Source organism: Thunnus thynnus, chromosome 20 (assembly GCF_963924715.1).
Source record: "Thunnus thynnus chromosome 20, fThuThy2.1, whole genome shotgun sequence".
NCBI classification, from domain to species: Eukaryota; Metazoa; Chordata; class Actinopteri; order Scombriformes; family Scombridae; genus Thunnus; species Thunnus thynnus.
The window spans coordinates 10,391,775-10,413,571 of NC_089536.1; the positions used below are offsets into that span (position 1 = coordinate 10,391,775).

A 21,797-nucleotide genomic window follows, 5' to 3' on the forward strand; every position below is an offset into this window, starting at 1 on the left:
CATAAATACTTTTGAAGAGTGAGAGCATACACTATTATTGGAAAACTTTCATTGCTGCTCCCACACAGTCTTACCTCAACTAGCTCATCAAAAGGAAATGCACCAAAGATAAGAGAAAGTAATTAAAACTGCTTTGTCACAGAATGCATGAAAGCACATCCAGATTAATAAGTCTAAGGTGTGATAAGTGTTAAGATGCACAAGCAGTACAGGTGACTGTCTATCTCCCAACTCAAAACTACTGAACTAAGCATCATATTGCTGGAGTGAGACTGATGGTTTTCCATGACCCGTAGCGTTCATCATTAACAAACGGCGAAGAAAAACTGATCAAAAGGAAGAAAGAATAAGGCCAAAATGAATATTTCCAATGTGACAACCTCTGACAGATGCATGACATGGCTTCAACATTTTTGTAAAGTTGTAAGGTTTATTTTCATTCATGTAATGTGTAAAATAGAATGAATTAGAGTGTGCATATACAGTATTTTGGGTTTCCGCCAGTATGTCGCAAGACCAGCGGCCCGCCAGGCATGAGTTGACCCCCTGCTGGACCTAAGCATTGGGAATTTTTTTTTTAAAAACGTATTTTAAGATGTTTTCTAATCTAAACCCCACCCCCCCCTCCATGCTAGTTAATCATCACAAGGCATTCTGTATCACCGGAGAAATTCTCCTTGAGCTGTAATTAGGCCCGACCTACCAAACACAGCAGAGCAGAAACGATGCTGAACACTCAAACTCGCTCTTACCTTAACCGACCCCACTCTCTTTATTTTTTCCTTGCTTTCTGTTGATGTTTTTTTTACAGTCATTGTTTGCTTTGCTTTCTGCATAGCACTCTGTTATAGCATCAGACAAATTATCATTATCATCATATGTATGGTAACTACGCTTGCCATAGCAACACTAACTGTAAGATAATCATGCAAAGAACAAAACAATCACTAACATCTATTATTCATGTTTCCTTCACTTTTTCTTTCTTATGGTACGCAGAGCTGATGACTGCTTCGCTTCCCTCTCTGTAATGCTCTACAAAAACCAGCGTGACTCATGTTATATTAATATGGAAACATTCTTCTAGAGCACAGAGGACAAGACTCTTTCATCTGTAAGGGCATGTAAGCCTCAGTTACCCTCACTTCTTCAGCATTAAAGATGGAGATCCCCATTTAGACAGATCCTGATTAGGAAGTACCAAAGAGACAAGTGTGTAAAGTACATAAAGAGACAGTTCTCTCATACTTCTGTATCTTGTTATTCTACTTACTAGAGAACAAAAGGATGCAGATACTTTATCACATACTTAATCACATATTTTTTATCACTTTATGATGACATGTGATCTTCGTGGCATTGGTCTCTCTGGTTTGAACAAAAGTATTCCAAGACTTGTTTGATGATGTTTAGCTAATCTTTCTTCATTTTAATTCTAATATCCCAGATCCAGGAGTCTAGCTGTCATGAGGGACAGGCACTGGTTGCTGCAATTCTCCTCACATTGGGCAGTCGCTTAATTAAACGCAGAATGATCAGGATTTTCCTAAAAAAATAATGTATAGACTTGTAAAATAATCCCTCTCAATAATCACTTATGACCTACTAGAAGTGTGTGGCGGTGTCTCTATCTGCAGAGACCCTGCCCTCTGCCTGTATTTTCTTATTTTGCTGTGTTCGGGATGTTTCTGTGCATGTGTAGCCCCCCCCCCAGCCAATGACAGAAAGCGTGCAGGGTGTTGGGGCGGGACTCGATAAATGTAGCGACATAGTGCTGCACTGCAGTGTAGCGCTTCGGGTGTCGTTGAGCCGGGGAGGAGGGGTCAACTTTGAATATAGTCTTTTCGAAACGCGACTGACAAATCCTACTCTTTCTGCCTTTAATAAATGGAGCGAGGGCTTCAAAGCAGACAGCAGTCTTTAGAAGTCATTGGTGCCTGTTGCAGCAACTCCCCTCGCCATGCACACTGGAGAGGCTGGATCAGCTGGAGGGTATCCCACGTTCATTCATTCGTTCTTCCGTTCTCTCTTCAGCTGTGAATGAATCCCCTTGATAAAGATCCTTCGGAGCAAACTTAACACGCTGTAAGCCTCAGTGTGGGACTTGCCATAAGGCTCCGTTGCTGCATACAGTAGCATAAGCCCCTTAAGCTTACGCCCAACGTTCGATCAAGACTGCCAACAGCACAGGCACACATACGGCGACGTTACTATTGATTTTATTCCTGTAATGTGTTGCTCATGACTGAATCTTAAGTTTCCAAACAAGCGTAATTGGTACTTGAGGCGCCGAGATCAGCTGGCAAAGCCTGATGACAAATTAAATATAGGTAAGGGATCTAGCTACCATAATCCCAGCTTGATATGGTTTCAGAGCGGAAGAAACAGATAGAGAATCTCTCCCGGAAAAAAAAAAAAAAAAAAATTCAGACCTTTCACTGTGCAACAATTAAGATCTAAATGTGGAACAGGACCACATGCCGCACCAGCTGTTGAGGCGCAATGTGAGAAATGGAGATGTGGGGCATGACGGCAAATGGAAAAGTTCAGGTATGCTACTCTGAGATCTCCGGCTCTAACTTGACGGGTGCAGAGCAGCGTGGTGTGATAGTCTTCGCTGTCATCTAGCTGACGCAACAGGTCTATCAGAGTGAGCCAGAAGAACTCAAAAGGCCAGCCTGTCCTCTCATGGCTCATCTCTCCACTTTTATCACTGGGATGAACCTGGTACCGTTACCATGACAACGCTCTTATTTATTTTTTTTTACCGAGAGAGACAGGGTGGAAGGAAATCAAATAAAGCAGGCTAAGAAAAGGAGGTTTTTTTTGGGGGGGGGAAGAAGTCTCTCCCTCACTAGTCACAAGCAGACCTATCGGTTTTGATTTTGGTGTGAGTGACAGAGGTATGTGACACACCGAGCAGTGGTAGTCGATAAGGAAGAACTAGAATATACTCCTTAAACTGCACGCCTGGCAAAAAACAAAACAAAAGACTCAAGGAACAGAAGTTGAAAGGTTGAGAAATCGTGTCACAACTCCTTTTACTGCTTAAATCCCCGACATAAAAGGAGCTCCTTCATCAGCGATGAAAATCCCGCTTTCAGACAGAGAACGTGACACCGTACACCTGTTAAACACTAAAGTGAGAAATCAACAAGACGAGAAAATCTAGAACCACGCTAACAGCTATGTGAGGCTCGCTTCTGAGATGACAGACATGTCAATAACATTCAGGAAACACTACATTTGGCACATTTTGCAAAATGATGATGATTAATAACTGTCCTAAATTGCAATTTTGTAAGTACAACAGACTATCCTGTCCCATGAAGGGAACATGGAATGAATAAATGAAGGGAGCGATTTCAGACCCCGAATATAAAGGTCATTAGTAAATCAAGAAACCAGAATTATGAGATTGATAACTAAGATTTCACTAGAGATGAAGGATGAGACAAATAAGCTCAAGATGCTCACAGAAGTCAATCATTTAACAGCCACCAATTGAGCCGTCATCGATCTCAAGCATTTATCTACTGAAACAATTTCTCAAGCTAAACAACAATAACCCAAAACTTACTACTGATATCTATCACAGTGTCCGGAGGCTGCACATTTCTAAAACCCTGCCTCCATATCCATCTTATGCTTGAGGGCAAATGAGGCAGAATCTTAGCAGAAATGAAAAAGTGGCGATTAGAGGGCAGGGCCAGATCCATTACATGCCGCTCTCTACCTCACATCTCTCTGATAATTCATCTCACTTTAGCGCCTGACAGCAGAGAAGCAAAAATTGATGTTTGCTCTAGTAGTGAAAGGTTGCCCCATAAACAGAGCATTGTTTTAAGCCTTTAATTAAGCCGGTGGGGAAATGGCGCTTGGGTCTCTAGACAGACATAGACTGAGCCTCAGCCCATCTCCTGAGGAGAGAAAACTGACACAGGAGCAGAGAGAAAGATGAGGAAGAGGGGGTTATGACCAAAATGATTCCCTCTCCCCCGTCTTCCTCTCTATTAGCTCCAGGCCCGATGCAGATATATGAATTTGCTGGCTCATTACAACAGAAATTACTCAAGCACACAAAAAACCTCACATGGACACTATGCTGTTTAATCAAAGAGGTATGAAGACACTCCTCCTATTCAGACAAAAGTGACCTGAACTGCTAAGTCATGGAGGCTTTGGTTGTAAAGAATAATAAACTGGAAGAGGCAACTAGCGGCACACAATAAGATCTCAATTTGTATTGCTTTCAATTTGCTTCTTCAGAGAAAGCAGAAAGCATTGTTGAAGCCGAGTTTCAGAAATTTCCACTGAAATGAGTTTCTGAAGACAATTCAAATGAAAAGGGGAAATGAGATCAATAGCCCTTGACAGAGGAAAAAAAAGGGAGGAATAAATACAAAAATATATAAAAATGCATAAAGTAGCTGCAGGTCATCAACCTTTAAAATGCCTAAGGGTGAGTCTCTTCGTTTGTTGTGTTATTCTTTGATAACAATCAATTTAAAGTCCCTCTCCACTCAAAAACGTGTTTTGCTTATTGTGACTGCAGCTGAGTGTTTGAGCTTTGCTGTGCAGAATGATGTATGTGTGATGAAACTGGAAGGCTGTTTTCATATCCATCTGCTGAAGGGCCAAAGTTTCTCTGTGTTCATTAAAACTTTGAGTTTAAGGGGCGGGCCCCATGAGTATGATTTGTGACATCACAACTAGTTTGGAGGCTAATCGTGGTCCAGTATGCGACACAAGTGTGATGTGGAAACTTGAAGCCTCCAGTGCACAAACACTGAGAATGGACTTTGCAGTGAAATAGGAAACGTATTTTATCCAGCAGTTAAACTTTTGAAATGAACATTATTTGCCTTCATTAATTCTGGATTTTTCAGTGAGGAAGAAGGAATACATGGAATTTTAAGGTTTTTAGACACCTATTATTATTCCAGAGTAATATTATATATCTTTCAACATGTCTGGAGGGCAACTTTAAATAACAATTTCCTAGCCAAACCTGACTCAAAACTGCTGTTACGTGTTAAATGACAAAATTCTCCTTATATTTACATAAAAACCAGAACCTCAATAACTCATTTTCATTCATTTGAAAAACTGAACAATATAATTATTGTGTCATGATGGTTTTCCATCTATTTATAATAATTATTATAAGTTAAAAAATGTCTATAGGCTGAATTATATGCTGTTGTTATTTTATAGAAGGAAAAATAACTTAATACAGCTGCTCTAAAGTCACTGTACAGTGTATTGTGTCTTTTTGCTTCTGTACTAGAGTAGTAAATCTATCTGTCCACCTCCTTATTCTCCTCACACCACCGCCAAACACACACAAACAGCGCAGGCGAAGAACAGAGAGATTGGATAGGCAGCAGCACTCGAGCGCTTTTCACACCGGCCTGTCAAAGGGAGGCAGAGCTGACACATGCTAGGTATTTGGCCACTGCTACAGGATTCAACGACGAGCCCACTTGGCTCCAACATCAGGCCAACGAGGTGGCAGGCGGACGGGTCAGCCTACGGAAAAACGAGTGAAGGACGAGGACCTGTTAGAGGCCAGCTGAAACCGTTCACACTTCATTTTCTTCTTCAGCAGCTTTTGGCGTAATGCATTGTGACATCCAGATAAACACTTCAGAATACATAAGGATAAATAATAACCACGAAAAACCTGGGCAGCCAGCCATGAAAGTGACCCGTTATGCCATTCAATCAGACAGCATCCAACTTAGACAGGCTTGAGGAAACACTTTCACACTCTAATACATCAAAGAATTATACTTCCTTGAACGGACACCTTAATTTACACAGGAAACTTCATTGGACCAAGGCCGCTTACTTTCACATCTAATGCCAAGAATACATCGCATGCTGGAGAGGAAAATAGCCTAAATGTTAGTGATCATTGCCCGGTCAATGTGACGGATTACACAGATGGACTGGAGCATGAGGGTGAATGTGTGGGTCAACAATGTGTTGTCATGTCTTGAAGCCATAACACACTGTCCAGATTGACCAGACTATTTGTTACGAAAGGTCAAAACCAGCTTTAAATATTGTGGTGGGAGACAGTCCACACTTTGAATTAGCCCGTGGCAGTAACTGGACCTGAGGGAGACCATTTTTGACATTCCTAGAAAGAGTTAGAAGTGTAATACCAAAATTGCTCCAAACAAACTGCATGAACCCCGACGTGATATTTCTGTTTACTTGAACCTATAATAAGATCAAATTTTAACATAATTTTCCCATCATGTGACTTGGATGACAAGCATGGTTGATACATGCATGCTGAACTTTAAATTAATGCTTTGTTTTACTCTGGCTGCCTTTTTTTTTTTTTTTTTGGACAGGCTTCGAGCAAGCTTTGTACACACATTTGATGAAAAGACCAAAAGACTGCAGCAGATGGGGACAAACTCTCGCTGACGTATCTGCTAGGCACTATTTCAGCTTTGCTCCTCACTCTGAGACTTGCTGGGGCAGTGCTGCTGCACAGCAGACACTCCATATCAGCCTGTCAGCTGAGATACACACACACACACACACACACACACACACACACACACACACACACACACACACACACCTCAAGCATGCACACACAAAGCTTTCCCTCTCTTTTTCACGATTGCTGAGAGATCTAAGCTACAATAAATTGACAGCTCTCTCCTCCATCTAGTAATTCCGTTCCATCCAGATATGACACTCAACACTCTAATGTACTCTGTGTGGATGAATGCACTCAGGTTCTCAGAGGGCAGATTTGATATGAAGCTGAGTGGCGACAGTGAGGCTACTAAAATGAAAGTTGGGAACAGCAGCTTAAGAACAGTTTAGGTGGGAGTCAAAACAGATATGCTCTCAACAAAACGAGAACAACACATGGAAAATCAGAATAGGAAGGGCAGAAAAAAACAGGTATCTTCCTATTCCACTAGATAATGCTAACACATAATACATCAGTTAGTGGTATGACAGCAGTATGAGCTTGGAAAGAGTGTGGAGCAGGGCTTGAAACGAACCTTTTTCTGCAGTGTCCCACAACTGTCCCGGATTCTACTTTCAACTGTCCCAGACTTAACAACCATTGTTCCCAATTGAAGTTTTATTTTTCCCCCCATTATAAAATTTCTGCTCATTGAACCTTTCCATCAGACGAGTACAATAACTTGTACACAATTACATAAATTTTAACAGTGCCATTATTATTTAGACACTTTCATACACCACACATTAGATGACATGTAAGAGAACACATGTATTGACAATGACCAATACAGTGCAACTCAATTACTCAATTAGCGACCATTTATACACAGAGCAAAATGCTCGGCTGCCCTCATGTCTAGTGCTGCTAGCTTGATGGATACACGTTCTCTGAGCTAAAAATAGCACAAAGATGCAACAAAATGTAACACTGTGTTACACAAGTTTCAAAAAGTTACTACAAATGTAAACATATACACATGCAGTGTTAATGAGTAACTAACTTTACACTTCTGCATTGTATGATGCTAACTTACATGTTATACAGACATCTGGGGGGAAAGTGAAAATTCAGACATATATTTAGCTATACAGGTTCCTGGGCGCACATCAAAACAATACACCTACATGAGTGACTGACCATGAATAAAAATAAGCTAGCGGTCATTTACAATCGCTGTAGGACTGCTAATATATCCCTTTGTTAAGTTTTAATATTTTTTCAGGCGAGAAAGTAACCATTTAGATTCTCAATATGCAGCCAGTTTATCAAAATAACATGCCACTGCTGTCGAATTAGCAATCTACTCAAATCACAGAGGGAATGTGTCCATTTAAAAGTTAAGCGAACTTCTAAAGTTTATAAGAAAATAAAACATCAATCAAATACCTTTATAGGAATATATTCAAGAGAATGTGAAAAGATTACGTAATTAATCAAGCACCAGTAACTCTGATATCTCATTGCATTTAACTGCCGCTTCCCATCTAAGATGACATTTGTAGGGTTTTTTTTTTAATGGAACAAATCCGTCACCTCTGATGTTAATATCAGCCACTATACTGGTAGTAACAGGGATGGACTTAAACTGGAGACACTGCAGTTCCAGACATGTGCACCGATGCCTCTGCTCTTTTTCATTTTTTGGGGCGTTTTCTGGTAGAGTGGAGGCATGTCACGGTGAGTTGCACTATGTTATGCTGTAGTAGAGGAAGCAGAAGCAGGTATTGCGATGTTAAAATGTATTCAAAAACTGTGTTTTGTATCTTCTCCTTTGCTATATGTTTATGTTTCTGCCTCACTTTTTTTGGCAATATGGGGTATTTTGGGTATTTTGCATTTATTTGATTATGACTATGACCACTAGGCCACCAGGAATCCCATATTCAGTTTTTTTAAATCACAAATTGAAAATGCACTTGAAAACAAGTACAACAATACAAACACAACAGAAATGTACATAATGACGACGATGATAATGCAGCCATAAATAATAGCAACTCTGTAAATTACAAAGCACACAAGCTATAAATCAATTTACAATCTCAACAGGCGGAGTAGCAAAGATAGAAAACAAACTGAGTGTGACTCTTCCTTTGACCACAGCACTGTGTATGCTGTACATTAGTGGCAAACTGTGGCCCTGGACCCTGAGCCTTGAATAGGAACACGTGACCAAAAAAAAAAATCAAACATAGCAATAAAAATAATAGTCAGAGTCCTGTCACATGGAAGTTCAGCATATCAAAGGGTTTTTTGCCCTAACTGGCTTCATAATACACAAAGGTGATTCCGGGAAAACTAGTCACACCAAGCTGGCTATCATAACATCACTATATTTAAATATGACTGTAAACAACTAGGCCTTTATTATTTGGTGAAAATAAATGAAACAAGCAAATCACAATGACTTTTTCATATATTTGTTTAGCTGGAATGAAAGTAAAATATATAGAATAATCATTAGCTACTGTTCAATAACTAAAGATGGATCCAATGCTAATCCAATGTTTTTGTATATATTTGAGCTTAGACATATTTGAATTTCAATGTAGATATAATATCTCTCTGCCAGAAGTAAAGGCAGCAATACCATACAAACAAGTTAAAGGTAGATATCAGATGTCTCATACTGACCAGCCAATACCTCCTGAGGTGAAATGGGAAAAGGCACAAGCTGTTTGTAAGCTATGCTCAGTCCACTGTTCCACCAGTTCACTGGCCTTAACTGAGCCATTTATTGCCATTTCATCTCCGTGGCAATAAAACTAGAAATGAAAATTGTAGGTTTATAGTATAATTCTTACAACTTGAATAGAAATCTGTGATTGTCAAATCACATATATAACTATACAAATTCCCACAGATTGACAATACTCACAATGAGACCAGTTAACAACCAACAACTTGTGCCCATGAAGCAATCAACAATTGCTTATGGCAAGGAAACCTGCATTCTCTCTAATGGCCAGCAGGGGGCGACTCCACTGGCTCCAAAAAGAAGTCCAATTACATGGAAGTCAATGAGAAAATGACCCTACTTCTCACTTGATTTATTACCTCAGTAAACAGTTTCCTAATGAATTCATGGTCTCGATCACTAGTTTCTAGTCTTCTTCAATACAGAATGATGTTCATTTTGTAAATTATGGTCCCATTTAGAGTAAAATAGACAAAGCAGGGTATGCTTTAGGGTGTGGCCACGTTGTGATTGACATGTCGCTACCATGGCAACAATATTGTGTATAGTATAGTATAGGCATGGCTGCCGCTATTTCACAATGTATTTTTTGTTCATGAAAGTTAATTGTAACATTTTGATTTTTTTCCCCATTTTGTTAGCATTAGCATTATCACAGTTAACCACAGGCAGCAAATGCACTGTGCTAAACTAGCAGCTAGCATCTCATCCAAATATGATCACTTCTGGCTCCAAAAATCCAAGATGATGACGGTCAAAATGAAAACTCAAGGCTTAATAACAGGTGTCCACAAAGCAATGGGCGACATCATGATGGCCACCTCCAATATTTATTTATTTATTTATTTTTACAGTCTATGGATTCACCCAGATACCATCAGAAGAAAAACTGATTGGTCCATTTCCCATTCCATTATATTAACCCACTGTTTGCTGAGACATACTAGTCCAAGTTTACAATGATGATCTAGAAATCAATATTATTATTTCAGTGAATAAAAATAATTTAAAAATTCTTTCACTATTTTTTCTTAGCCCTTCACTGAATACCTTGAAGGCTTAGAGGGTTCCCCTCTGCTGTACATGCAGGGGACAAGGACATCAAACAGGAGTCCCCTGAGGGCTTGGCTTCAAGGTAATGAAATCAATAGGAGAGAGAAGTCACTCCAGTGACTTGTCCACTGCCACCGGTTTATTCATCTGAGACTGTTTGCTTACACAAGCAGATCACTGAGCAGATTCCAATAAAAGAATATGGCAAAGCCTTTTCCAACCCCACACACAGTGGACATCACCTCCCAGGGGTGATCTACCCATTAGACAAATGCCATTAACCCTGGGTTCAAATCAAGTTCAACACTTGCCATGCACAGAGATGTTCCAAGGTCAAATCTTTGCAAACATTATTCTGGTTTCTCCTGTGTCAAATGTGCAGCTTGTCATTGCCTGGCAGAGCAATAAAAAGGCTGTGAAGCAGATGTGTTACTGTCACTCCAAAACAGGAAGCCAGCCTCATAAAACTTTGTTGTGAGTGTGAGTGCAGTGCTCAACACCTTGAAGGTGCAGTCAGTCAAGAACGAGGCGTATTTTATGTCATGTTGTAGAGAGGCAAGATGAGGCAAGGAGGTGAACAAAGAATAACAAAACTTTCTGTTATTCATAAGGGTCATAAAGGGCTCTGCTGGGAGAGCGGTGATGCAGTGAAAGTGAGAAATTAATTTGACCTCCCTCTCTTGTTTAAGTGTGAAATGACTCAGACTTTGTCCACACACTAGAATCTCTGTCCATACTAAGATGCCTTGAAATGCATATCACATGACCATTCACATACACTGGGCATGTGCGTGCCAGTGTAAACAGGAAGCAGATTGTCTACTCTGCGGTTGTAGGCAGTAGTAGCATGATAAAATGCAGAATTTAACTACACAACAGCTGCTAGCATAGACAACAAGGTCAGCAATGCCTGTAACTCATTATCTGTGTTGAATTAACCACAGGTAGTCAAGGCTGATGTTTGTTTTCTTCTGGAAAGCGGTCATGTGACAGGGGCGTGAAGAATCCTGGAAGGACACATCGTGACTGCTTAGACCCAATAGGGAAGCGAATGTGGATGTCTCTGTGATTGTTTTCAAAAGTCTCCGTTTCCGCTTATCCAGACTAAAACGCAATCCTGGGGTTTTTAAACTAAAACAGGGTCAGCAGCATTTTCAAGCCTCTGTTTTAGGGGTTCAAAAAATGCCGGAGTAGTTTGGACGCTAGGCATAAACGTAGCATAAGTTATGCGTTTTAAAACGAAAAGGTATTAATGTGGTTGTAGCCTCAGCTGTGAGTCAGTCATGTCTAACCTTTCATTCACTCAAAATCTTTTGGCACTTTCTTCCACAGCTGGATCAGCTTTCCAGCTTGCTGCAACTGAATTGTGTATTAGTATTTGAACAATATATGTTTTTGACCAGTATCTTGAGGATACTGACATTTTTTAGTATTTAGATTTAGACTTAGATAAGAAACAATGTTAAAGTTATCATTTCCCTTTGAAGTTACTTAACCGTTTTTCTATTGCTTCATTTCTTCTACTTTTTCATGAGAAGCATAAAAATCATAAGTGGAGTTTGACTCTTTTATGCGGTTTCGGAATTACCTCATAAAAATCTACATTTATTCTCTTCTTTTTTGCTTCCAGTGATTTACTGAAGCTGCAGTACATCACACACAATTACATCAAATAGAAAATTCTAGATGACCATTTTCTACACAGTTCCATATACTTCAGTGTGATTTAATCAATAAAAACTTAAAATCTCATCTAGAATTTAAAATAACAATGTGTGAGCTTGAACAGTGTTTATCTATGTGTGTAAAGATGAACCTTTGCTTCCAAAGGACTCACAGATGGACCTGCCAAATATGCATGGGGACTGAAGTGGTTACATTTCATCAGTTATCAGACTAACATGGTCACAATAATCTCAGCTGTGCGTTCTGTTTACAATTTTCAAGGCACAAATTATTCTGACAAACTGATTTATTTTTGTTGTCAAAAGATGAGACTACTAGCTCATATTTTTTCAAGGCATCTAGTACAGTATATCTAGTATTCAGACAGAAATAGAGGTCCAACACATTAAGTATTTCTATCATCAGTTGAATTAAATATAATACAGTGTATGGAATATGTTTTGCTCATTTTGTTTCCATCAAATCTCAACAATTGAAAACATCTACTCTTCTAATAAACAATTAGAGTTATATCGTACCAACAAACTTGTTGGAAAGTTTTCATATTCAGGGCTGAATCCTTTTAGGCCACCAATGTGACATATTTATTTATTTTATTTTATTTGTCTTCTATTTAAACTCAAAAATCATTGAGGGTGAAGCCCTCATTTACAATGACGCCGAACGAGAAAGAAGACAATTAAAACAAACATATAAATACAATTAATAAATAAAGTAACACCAAAAACGGGTACAAACAGAAGTTAAAAGGTTTGAGATTGTGGATTTAAAATGAACAAGAACTACCAATGAAGTAATTTTTAAAGTGCTTTGTAGTGTGTTCCAGATGGATGGTGCAAAGAGGCCAAAAGCAATTCTTCCAAGCTCTGTATGAACATGAGGGACATGGAGTGCAAGCAAGTCATTAGTCCTGTGGTACAAAGGACACAGCTGATCAGCAAGAAGCCTGACAACTAGCTCCCAGCCACATAAAAAAATAAATCATATTGTATCATAAATTTGTTAAATACCTGTTGAAAATAGCTACTTTACGAAACCATTAACAAGACATTATAACAACAATCAACATTTAACGAAAAGAAATGTTGAGAAGAAATGTTAATGACAATAAAAAAAATCCAATGATAAAGAATCACCCAATAGAGAAAAATAATCTTCATACTAAATTATATAATATATATTCATAATAAATCTGGGGAAATAACTTAGTGAGAGACATCATAATAATAAAAGGTGTCATAAATGAGATGTAATAATTAGAAGTGTCATATTAAGAAGAAGGATGCTCAGAATGAGGAAACAGTTATTACAAGAAATCTTGCTTTTATTAAAAAAAGATGAATGCTGTTTATTATTCGAGATTGTTAGGTTTTGTATTTAATTTTTAATTTATTCTGTATTTTTTTTCTCTGACATAACCATAAAAAAAAAAAAGGACCTTCTTTTCACCCAAAATGCCAATTAAGTCCCCTCAGCTGCAAGTTATTGAATTATACTACGCACAACTCTTCAACAATACATTTCAACTGAGGAACGATGAATCCAGTCTTATATGTGTTATAGGCAGCTGTGTGTTGTTTACCTGGACATTTGCTAGTAAATATAAGGCATATAAAAAAGTCCACATATGCTAGAACACTCACAGTGGCGGCAGCTGCTGTCTGGAGAGCTGCAGCTCATTACCATGGTACCTGAGGCTTAGAGCAGAACGAGGGGTTTCCCTGTGAGAGAATGAGGGTAAGCTATGGCTCCAAAAACACCCAACCAGGCATACACAGCTCCATTTTTACACGATCAAGGTTTCACCGAGTGTGTTATTTCCCTCCCTCCTCACTTTGTCCATTAAACACTACAATCGTACACCGCAAATCCAATTAAGTCTAAGAGGAAAGTGCACGTTCCCGTATGAAAAACAGGGCTTCTCCTGCACAAAATGTGTTAACTACTAACTTGCCGGTGACAGATGGATAAAAAGCTGAGAGGAGGTTCGGACAAGCAGATGGAATCTTCTTCCCACACAGAGAAAAGAGTTGCGAGGGCTCGGGGAAATTGAGATGACAGAAGGTGAATGGACTTGTAATGAAACTCTAAAGGTTGCTAATGCAATACAAGAATCACTCACAGAGATGTCAGGAAACACACACACAAACAAAGTGAAAAAACACAGGTGTGCATGCAAGGATTGGCAAGTCTTACTCATTCACACATCCATTGTTGTCATTCTCAAAACAAACACTTTGCACGTCGGTCTGCAGAGCTGGAAGGACAAGTGCACTGTGAAGTGCAGTGAATTTAATTCTTCAGCTCCCGACAGAGGTAGAAAAGCAAGTTCAGATGTGCATATGGTCTCCATGGAAGTGAGGTCACTGACAAAACTGTTTTAACTGATGAAGAGATAAAAGGATGATGCATGAACCTGCCAGATGTAGCCAAAACTAGAGCTGTACTTTCTCCACTGCATCCTTCCCTCCTCCCTCCCCCCCCTCTCTCTCTGTCTCTCTCTCTCTCTCCAATGCTCCCTCCCCCTCTTCTCTTAATCCACCCCCACCCTCTCTCACTCATTCTCTCTCTGTCTCTCTCTCTCACACCCGTACACACACTCAAATGCACACACGCAGAAAAGAGGAGAAAGCCGGAGAGGAGAACTGTGGCGGCACGATGGGGATATTCTGTCTGCGTGGGCTCTGTCGCTGAGGCGTCCGGAGTTCAGCCAAGGGGTGTGTGTGTGTGCGTGTGTGTGTGTGTCTGCGCGTGTGTGAGTGTGTGTGTATGCGTGTGTGAGTGAGTGAGTGAGAGACCCTGCCGACGCCGTGCGGAGGAAGGAAAAAAGGGGGAACAGGAGAGCGGGTGAAGAGGAGGGAAAAGAGGGGGAGTGTTGACTCTGACTGGGACTTAGAGGAACCTCGCACCACTGGATCAGAGGACGCCAATGTGCAACAACTATTCCAACTACTGTCGCTGCTGCTCTGCCTGTGTGCTGCTGCCTGCCTGTCCTTGTAACTTCTGCCATGGCATAGCCTCCTCTTCCAGTTCGCCTCTAATCCACTAAGGAAACGGGCATGCATGGGCACAACCAGAGATCTAGGCTATCGCATCCTTTACGTCAGTAATTCACAGTCTGAGGTGAGTCGCTCCTCTCTGCTCTTGTCCTCTCCTCTGTATCACCTCTCAGTGAAGGGGGGGGAAAGTCTGTTTAAAAAAACCTCTGGAGGGGGAAATCCAAGGGATCTGCTCGCTCTATGGGACTGAGCCTGGGATAAGCCACCAGGGAATGTTTTCATTGAAGATTGTCCCTTTCAATCGGCTGATCAAATATCAAATATGTATGGCAGATGAAAGGAGGTAAATCTCAGACTCGTTTTATGCTTAGTTGCCTCTGCTGGGGTGAAGTGGTTAAGGAAGGTTTCAGTCAGCGGTTGTGGAATGCGCTAGTGATGACTTTTAGAGACCATTTGGTCAGTTTAGGAAAAGTTTAAATATGATAACATGTTTATATCTCATGTGAAGATGAGAAGAAGAAGAAGAAAAAAAAAAACCACAGCCACTGCTAGCTGACATTTATCAGATCTGGCAGGTCAGTTTTCTGTTTCTGAGAAGATTTTGATCCAGATGTAACCTGACTCGATCGGCATACATAGCAAAACAGTGCTTGCGTACAAAGGCTTGCATGATGCTGCATTTCCTCTCAGTTTTGCAGCTGAACGAGCATTACATCAAAACACGCTCACGTCTAAACCAAAAGGAAAAATAATTGTTGCATGAAGCTGTTGTCCCATGTATGGAGGCAGCAGTGTTGTGAAGGCAGACAGCCTGCAGCACAGAGGTAATGAGAGCTGGGCATCAGTTGGCTGCATCTGATGAAGGACCTTAACTAAAGACTAATCTAGATTAATGGACTGGGTGAACTCACCATCTCCTTACAGATTATTGGAGCTTGGGTGTGTGTGTGTGTGCAGATGTGTGTGTGTGTGAGGGGGATGGAGAGAAAAAAAAAAGAGAAAGAGAGAGCATCTTAACTGTCCTTCAATTGCCACACAAAACGCATGTCACTCCCACTCATCCCCACAAACCTCCAGCCATCACTCTCTGTCTCCCCCCTTCAACCCTATCTCACATCAACACTCCCCTTTGCTCCATTTCACTTTCCGCACACACTGAAAAAAAAGGACCCAGGGAAAGAGATGAAGATAGATTAAGAGAGGGGAAATAGATGGAGAGCAAGGCAGAAAGAGGGAGCAGACTGAGTAAGTCAGGAAAGGATATTGATTTTTTTTTTTAATACAATTGGAGGGTAATACATGCTGACACTCAAGAGTGACATGAAAAGTGCATACCTGCTGTCACAGCCTTATTTATGTAATGTAAACACAATTATACAAAATTATAGGGTGGGGATGAAAGCAGGTTGTCGCTCAAGAAAAAAAAAAAAGAAATTACATGTTCCCATTTATCCATCATTGCGTGTCTTCCTTTAACCTTCATGCTGCCTCTGTGAGAACTGGGCACAGCGGTCCAGGAGTGATGGGTGCGATGGCCCAAAGCTTCAAAGCTAATTTTTATTTTTAGGAATCAGTGATATCAGCCTGCACCTCAGCCAGTAATGCTCCAGAGAGAACCGAGAGGAAGACTGACTCCTCTGCCACATACGAGCGAGTGTGTGCATGCCACCCCAAATGTGGTGGCACATGAAGATGGAAAAGTAGAACAAAACTAGCCTATATTAAAAAAAAAAAGCTTTTATACACAGATGTTGTGCACAGAACTGGCAAGAAGAGATGTAATGGTGTTGGCCTGCACAAAACTGCAGACTGAACTTTTTTTTTTTTTTTGTGCAAGGCAACCTGCCTCTCAAGCAAATATGGCATGTGTGGGTGAGGGTGGGAAGGAGTGAGGGGAAAGTGCACGTATTCTAAACCAGTGTTGAAGTGTGCATTCGCCTCAGGTGGCCCCTCCTTGCTGGGAGGGGTACTCATTCATCCAGAAAACAAATTGCTCTCCTACAAAAGAATGACTGCTTTTGGAGCAAGCCAGATGTTACCTTTCATGTGCTAATAAGATTATTCATTAAGAATCAGATTTTTTTTTCCCTGGGAACGCCACAACAACGTCACGACGTGAATTGCAGAAGGAGTGTGTGCATGTGTGTGTGAGAGACTTCGTATGTCTGTTGCCTACAGAAGGAGGCATTTCATACCTGATCCCACCAGGGTGTTGTAACCAGTGTGCTCCTGGTGTGAGTGTGTGTAAAGCATGTGTCCCCCACTGCTTTGCAGTAGGGGCCCAGTCTGTCGCAGACAGGCCCAGAGGCAGAGTTTACTGTGGTAAAGGGAAAAAAGAGTCTACATATCTATGCGCCTATTGTTTTATGACTTTAAGAGCTACATCTAACAGTTCTTTTCATTTTCAATAGATCATAATCTGCTTACTAACTTTAAATTACTTGTGTTGTTCCAACTAACAACCCAATTTAATTTCCAATTATGTAAAACAGAGAAAAGCAGCTAATTCTTACATTTGAGAGTCTGTAACAAGAAAACTTTTTTGTTTTTTGTTTTGCTTGATAAATTATGCTTTATTGATTATCAAGATTGCTTCTGTGGATAGACAAATCGTTTCAGCACTAATTGCCTGTGTCTTGAGGTTCTTGCACAAATAACATTGTGAACATTATTGTCACTTTCTAATAGAAATTATTGATCACTGCAGGTGGAGGGCAGAGGGCAGGGTCAACTGTCAAGCGAGTCGGTAGGCTAAATGTGAATTGAAACCATTAACTCTCTGCTTTGTGTAGTGTTCAGAAAAATAAGCATGGATGCAAACATGAGATGAAACATCTGGTGGATCTTCTCTTTTTTTTTTGAGGAAGGCGGCTCAGTGATTATCTCAACACTTATGAGTCCTGCAAAGAGTTACTGCAGAAGACTGGCATGTCCATGTTTAGTGAAGGTTTAAGGAAGGTCTTTATAAAACAGCTGATAATAAAAAAATCTTTAAATTAAGTAACAGAATTGTTTTTTTGTACAAATTCTGTACAGCCCTCCTCTCTGCTATATGGTTTTCATAAGATTCAGTTAAACTGACAAAATGATACATCTTACCGACACGACAGGATGACTTTGGCCATCTCTCTCTCCCTGGTCTCTGCCTGTTCTTGCTCATGGATCCTTCTCCACGTCTTCATCTTCCCTCTCCATCTCTATCCCCGTCTATTTTACTCGCATTCAATTCTGTTCCATCCAAAGACCGTGAGAACTCTACGTTCTTGCTCTTTGCACCTGTTTATTCTAGTCCTTTCCTCTTCTATCCTTGTGTGCGGTTGTGTGTGTGTGTCTTTTTTTTCTTTGCTAGGGATGACTAGGAGGTATCTGAGAGCAGCAGGGGAGTTCTCTAGTTACCCATCAGCTTTGAAACCTCAGCGTGTCTAGAAAGGACAGAGAGAGACGGAAGGACACAAAGAGGAAGCAACAAAGGGGACGAGAATAAGAAGATGAGAATGAAAAAAAATGAGCTACAGAAAGGAGAAAGAGATAATGTTCTGTAGAAAGACGAAGAGCAGAGGAAGGAAGAGTGTGATCTGATGCATTCTGATTAGAGCAGGCAGCCTCTGCAGCGTACATCCTTTCCTGAGGTCTGATCACCATCTAGCCTATATGTTCACTGACGTACGGACCACCTGCTTCATATAAATTCATCAGGCTACCAAGGACCAACTGTGGTGCAGAAGTAGCACACAAAGTAACTATGAGACCACTTTAAACAACGTCAATGGAGGTGAAATGCTAAACAACTATTGTGCTTTATTTTTAATCTTTACAGCCACTTCTGCATAAGGAATTGGCCAAGTTAGGTTGGTGTTTTCTCTTTGGCGGTTTTGTAATCCATGTTTGGCCCCATCCATCAGGTTTGTCAAGCAGTTGAGCAAGATCCGGTTTCAATTCAAGCCACGTTTGGCTGATTGGTGATAATGACATTCAGTATCTTTATCTGATTATAAATTTATCTGACTCCTACTTTTAGTATGCTGAACATACTGACATTTTACACATTTCTAGTTTTTCAACAGGCTGCTGTAGAATCACAATGGCGATGAAATTTCACTTATCATGGACTGAGATATAATTGCGTTACCTTACTTTGTTGCCCACTCCTACTTTTGTAGTTTTGTGCTGCACTCTGACCAAACAATATGTTGCTGGTGTTATTTAGTCATTAGCGCGACACTAAAACATGATGATTCTGAGAAAAATCTTTAAAATGGTGCTTGGCAACGGTGCAGTGGTCCATGATGACAGAGCAACAATTACTAGAAAGACAATCCCTTAAAATCCTGTGATTTCCAGTGCCCTTCCATCTTACGGCATTAAGCTACCATTAACTGACAAAGGATTTGCTGCGTTTGGTGTCGGCCTAATGCACTGTACTGCTGTTATCCCTCACACTAACCTGTACAGTCAATCATTCAGCTATATATATACCCTCACATCACACCCTGAGAGCATGGGTGAACACAAGCTTGCTAACAATTCTGTAGCACAGACTCACACAGAAAACAAAACAAAAAAACACAGCAATAAACCCCCAAACTGTCAAATGACCTTACCAGAAGAATCTAAAGTAAACTATGAGCCTGCATATCTTTTTTTTTTTACTGCATAATCAGTGTGCTCTTAAGAGACAGATCAAAGACTTTTCAAAACACTACTAAGCCCTGTGTAATTATGAGCGGAAGCTGACAGAGGAGAGAAAAGAGGAAAACAAAACAAGAGTAGATAAAGCGGGATTACAGTACAGTTTGGAACTTCCATGTCTGTGATGATACTTGCGCACTCATTTGTTCTGGCAGCATCTGAGACCATGCTGAGCTGTAATAATGTAAACACTGTAGCAATAGGAGAGCGGGAATTTTTCAGTTGATCTTGTAGCGCAAGGGTGGACTTAAAGCCCACTTTGTGTCTAATTCAGAAATGCAATGCAGGCTGCATACATTTCACAGTGAGTTTTTTTTTCTGTAAAAACTACAGCTGAGCCATTGTTTGTGAGTTTGAGAAGGAAAATATTGCCTAATATTGCAGGCTATGTAGACTACATTGCCAAAAATTACTCCCACATGTGATCGCTGAACATCTTATTCATCCAAATCCAAGGGCATTAATATGTTCCTATAAACCGCATCCACTCTTCTGGGAAGGCTTTCCAAAATATATTGGAACCTGGCTGCCAGGATTTGCTCCCATTTAACCACAAGAGCATAAGCCACTGATGTTAAGTGACAAGCTCTGGCCCGCAGCTGACCTTCCAGTTCATTCAAAGGTGTTGTATGTAACTGAGGTCGGGGCTCATCAAACATTTTCTATGGACCTTGCTTTGAGCATGGGGCATTGTTATGTTAAAGCAAACTATTGCCACAAAGTTAGAGGCAGACTTTTGTATAAAATCTCATTGTATGCTGTTGCATTAAAGGGAAAATTCACGACTGTGAATATGATGATTTAACAGCAGGTCACCTATGTAGTAGAAATATGTAATTATTTTTGATGTCCTATGACTAGAGAAAACTGAGAGAAAGGCTGTAGATTCCACATATCGCTTTTAAGTGGGAATCCTACAACAACCAGAATGCATTGCATGTCCCATCTAATCTGTTACCGACGGTGTGTTTATGGAACACAGCTGACGAATACAGTAAAGTACGAGTACTTTACTTCACTGAAGTTTATTTTCATTTACAAAATGTTTTTCCTCATAGACTCTAGTTGTGTCGTACGAGTGTGCAACGATGGAGTTAGTTACCTGGATCAACGTAAACTAAATAGAGAGCTGTAACGTTACACAAGCCGGAAGGATGCCAGAGCTGCTGGTGCCGGTGGACAGTCAAAAAAACCTCTGCTATATCCATTTCAGCATGGTTTGGGAAACAATAGTGGATGAAGGGTTGAAAAACTGCAACCAAACACAGTTTCTTTTATTGTTTTGGATGATGAGGAGTCGAGACTGGATTGTGCTTAAAGCTGGATGCAGCCGCATAAGTTACAGGTAACACAGTCTCTGTTTGCTGTTCAATATTCAGAGTTAAAGTCTGATATAATATTCTGTCAGAAAACAAAGTGAGGTTTACCAAAGCACTGCAAAGTTTGTTGAAGCACAGATTTTTCAGTCTGTTTTCATACTTTCAGACTATCCTCGCTGGTCACTGCTCCATGATGCAAAGCCTCTCTGAATGCAGCATTTCTCTTTCAGCTGCTGCTGTTAAAGCTCCCGTGATCGCTTCCTCCTCCGCACTCTGTTTTATCTGATTCCACAGTGCGATATTCAGATGCAAATCATGAAACTGGTCTTCTTCCAAATATGCAGATTTTTTTTTTTTTAACTATTTAGTAGTATGATATTTTAGTGTCTGTTTTTTCCTGCTGCAAGCATAACATGGTAGGCGAAATGTTTTGGGAGACCCACAGTTGACCATCTTTGAAGGTACCACTATAGAGAATAGTGCTGCTGTAGTCCTTATTTGCCCCCAACTACATCACTGTACACGTCAAATGACAGATTTTGCAGCTGCGCCCCAGAGACACAGAGTTACATTAACAACAACTGTTGTTGTTTTTCACACTATATCTGTAATTCGGATAACTAGAGAAAAGGTTGAAAATTGGCAAAGTGGTCCTTTAAGATTTCCCTCAAGTGGAAGTGAGGAGCCTCACCCAAACCATGAAAAACAGGGCCAGACCTAAAGTACACAAATATATGTGGCCATATAGTGTATAAGTAAACAGCTTACTGTTGTACTATTTGTTCTAAGCTGCTAATAAAACATAAATTGAGCAAAAATCATGAAAAGATTTTAAGTAATGTAAA

General features: G+C 40.3%; 2 protein-coding genes across 3 annotated transcripts in view; one reads left to right on the plus strand and one right to left on the minus strand.

Moving 5' to 3' along the window:
• dock1 (dedicator of cytokinesis 1) overlaps window positions 1-21,797 on the minus strand; it is a 185,711-nt gene that overhangs the window by 65,372 nt on the left and 98,542 nt on the right. The window lies entirely within an intron of this gene.
• The window catches only part of LOC137172557 (inhibitory synaptic factor 2A), a 28,532-nt gene continuing 21,249 nt past the window's right edge, over window positions 14,515-21,797 (plus strand). The window contains exon 1 of the mRNA XM_067577061.1: window positions 14,515-15,068. The gene's annotated coding sequence lies outside the window, so the exon portion shown is untranslated. The remainder of the gene's footprint in view (window positions 15,069-21,797) is intronic.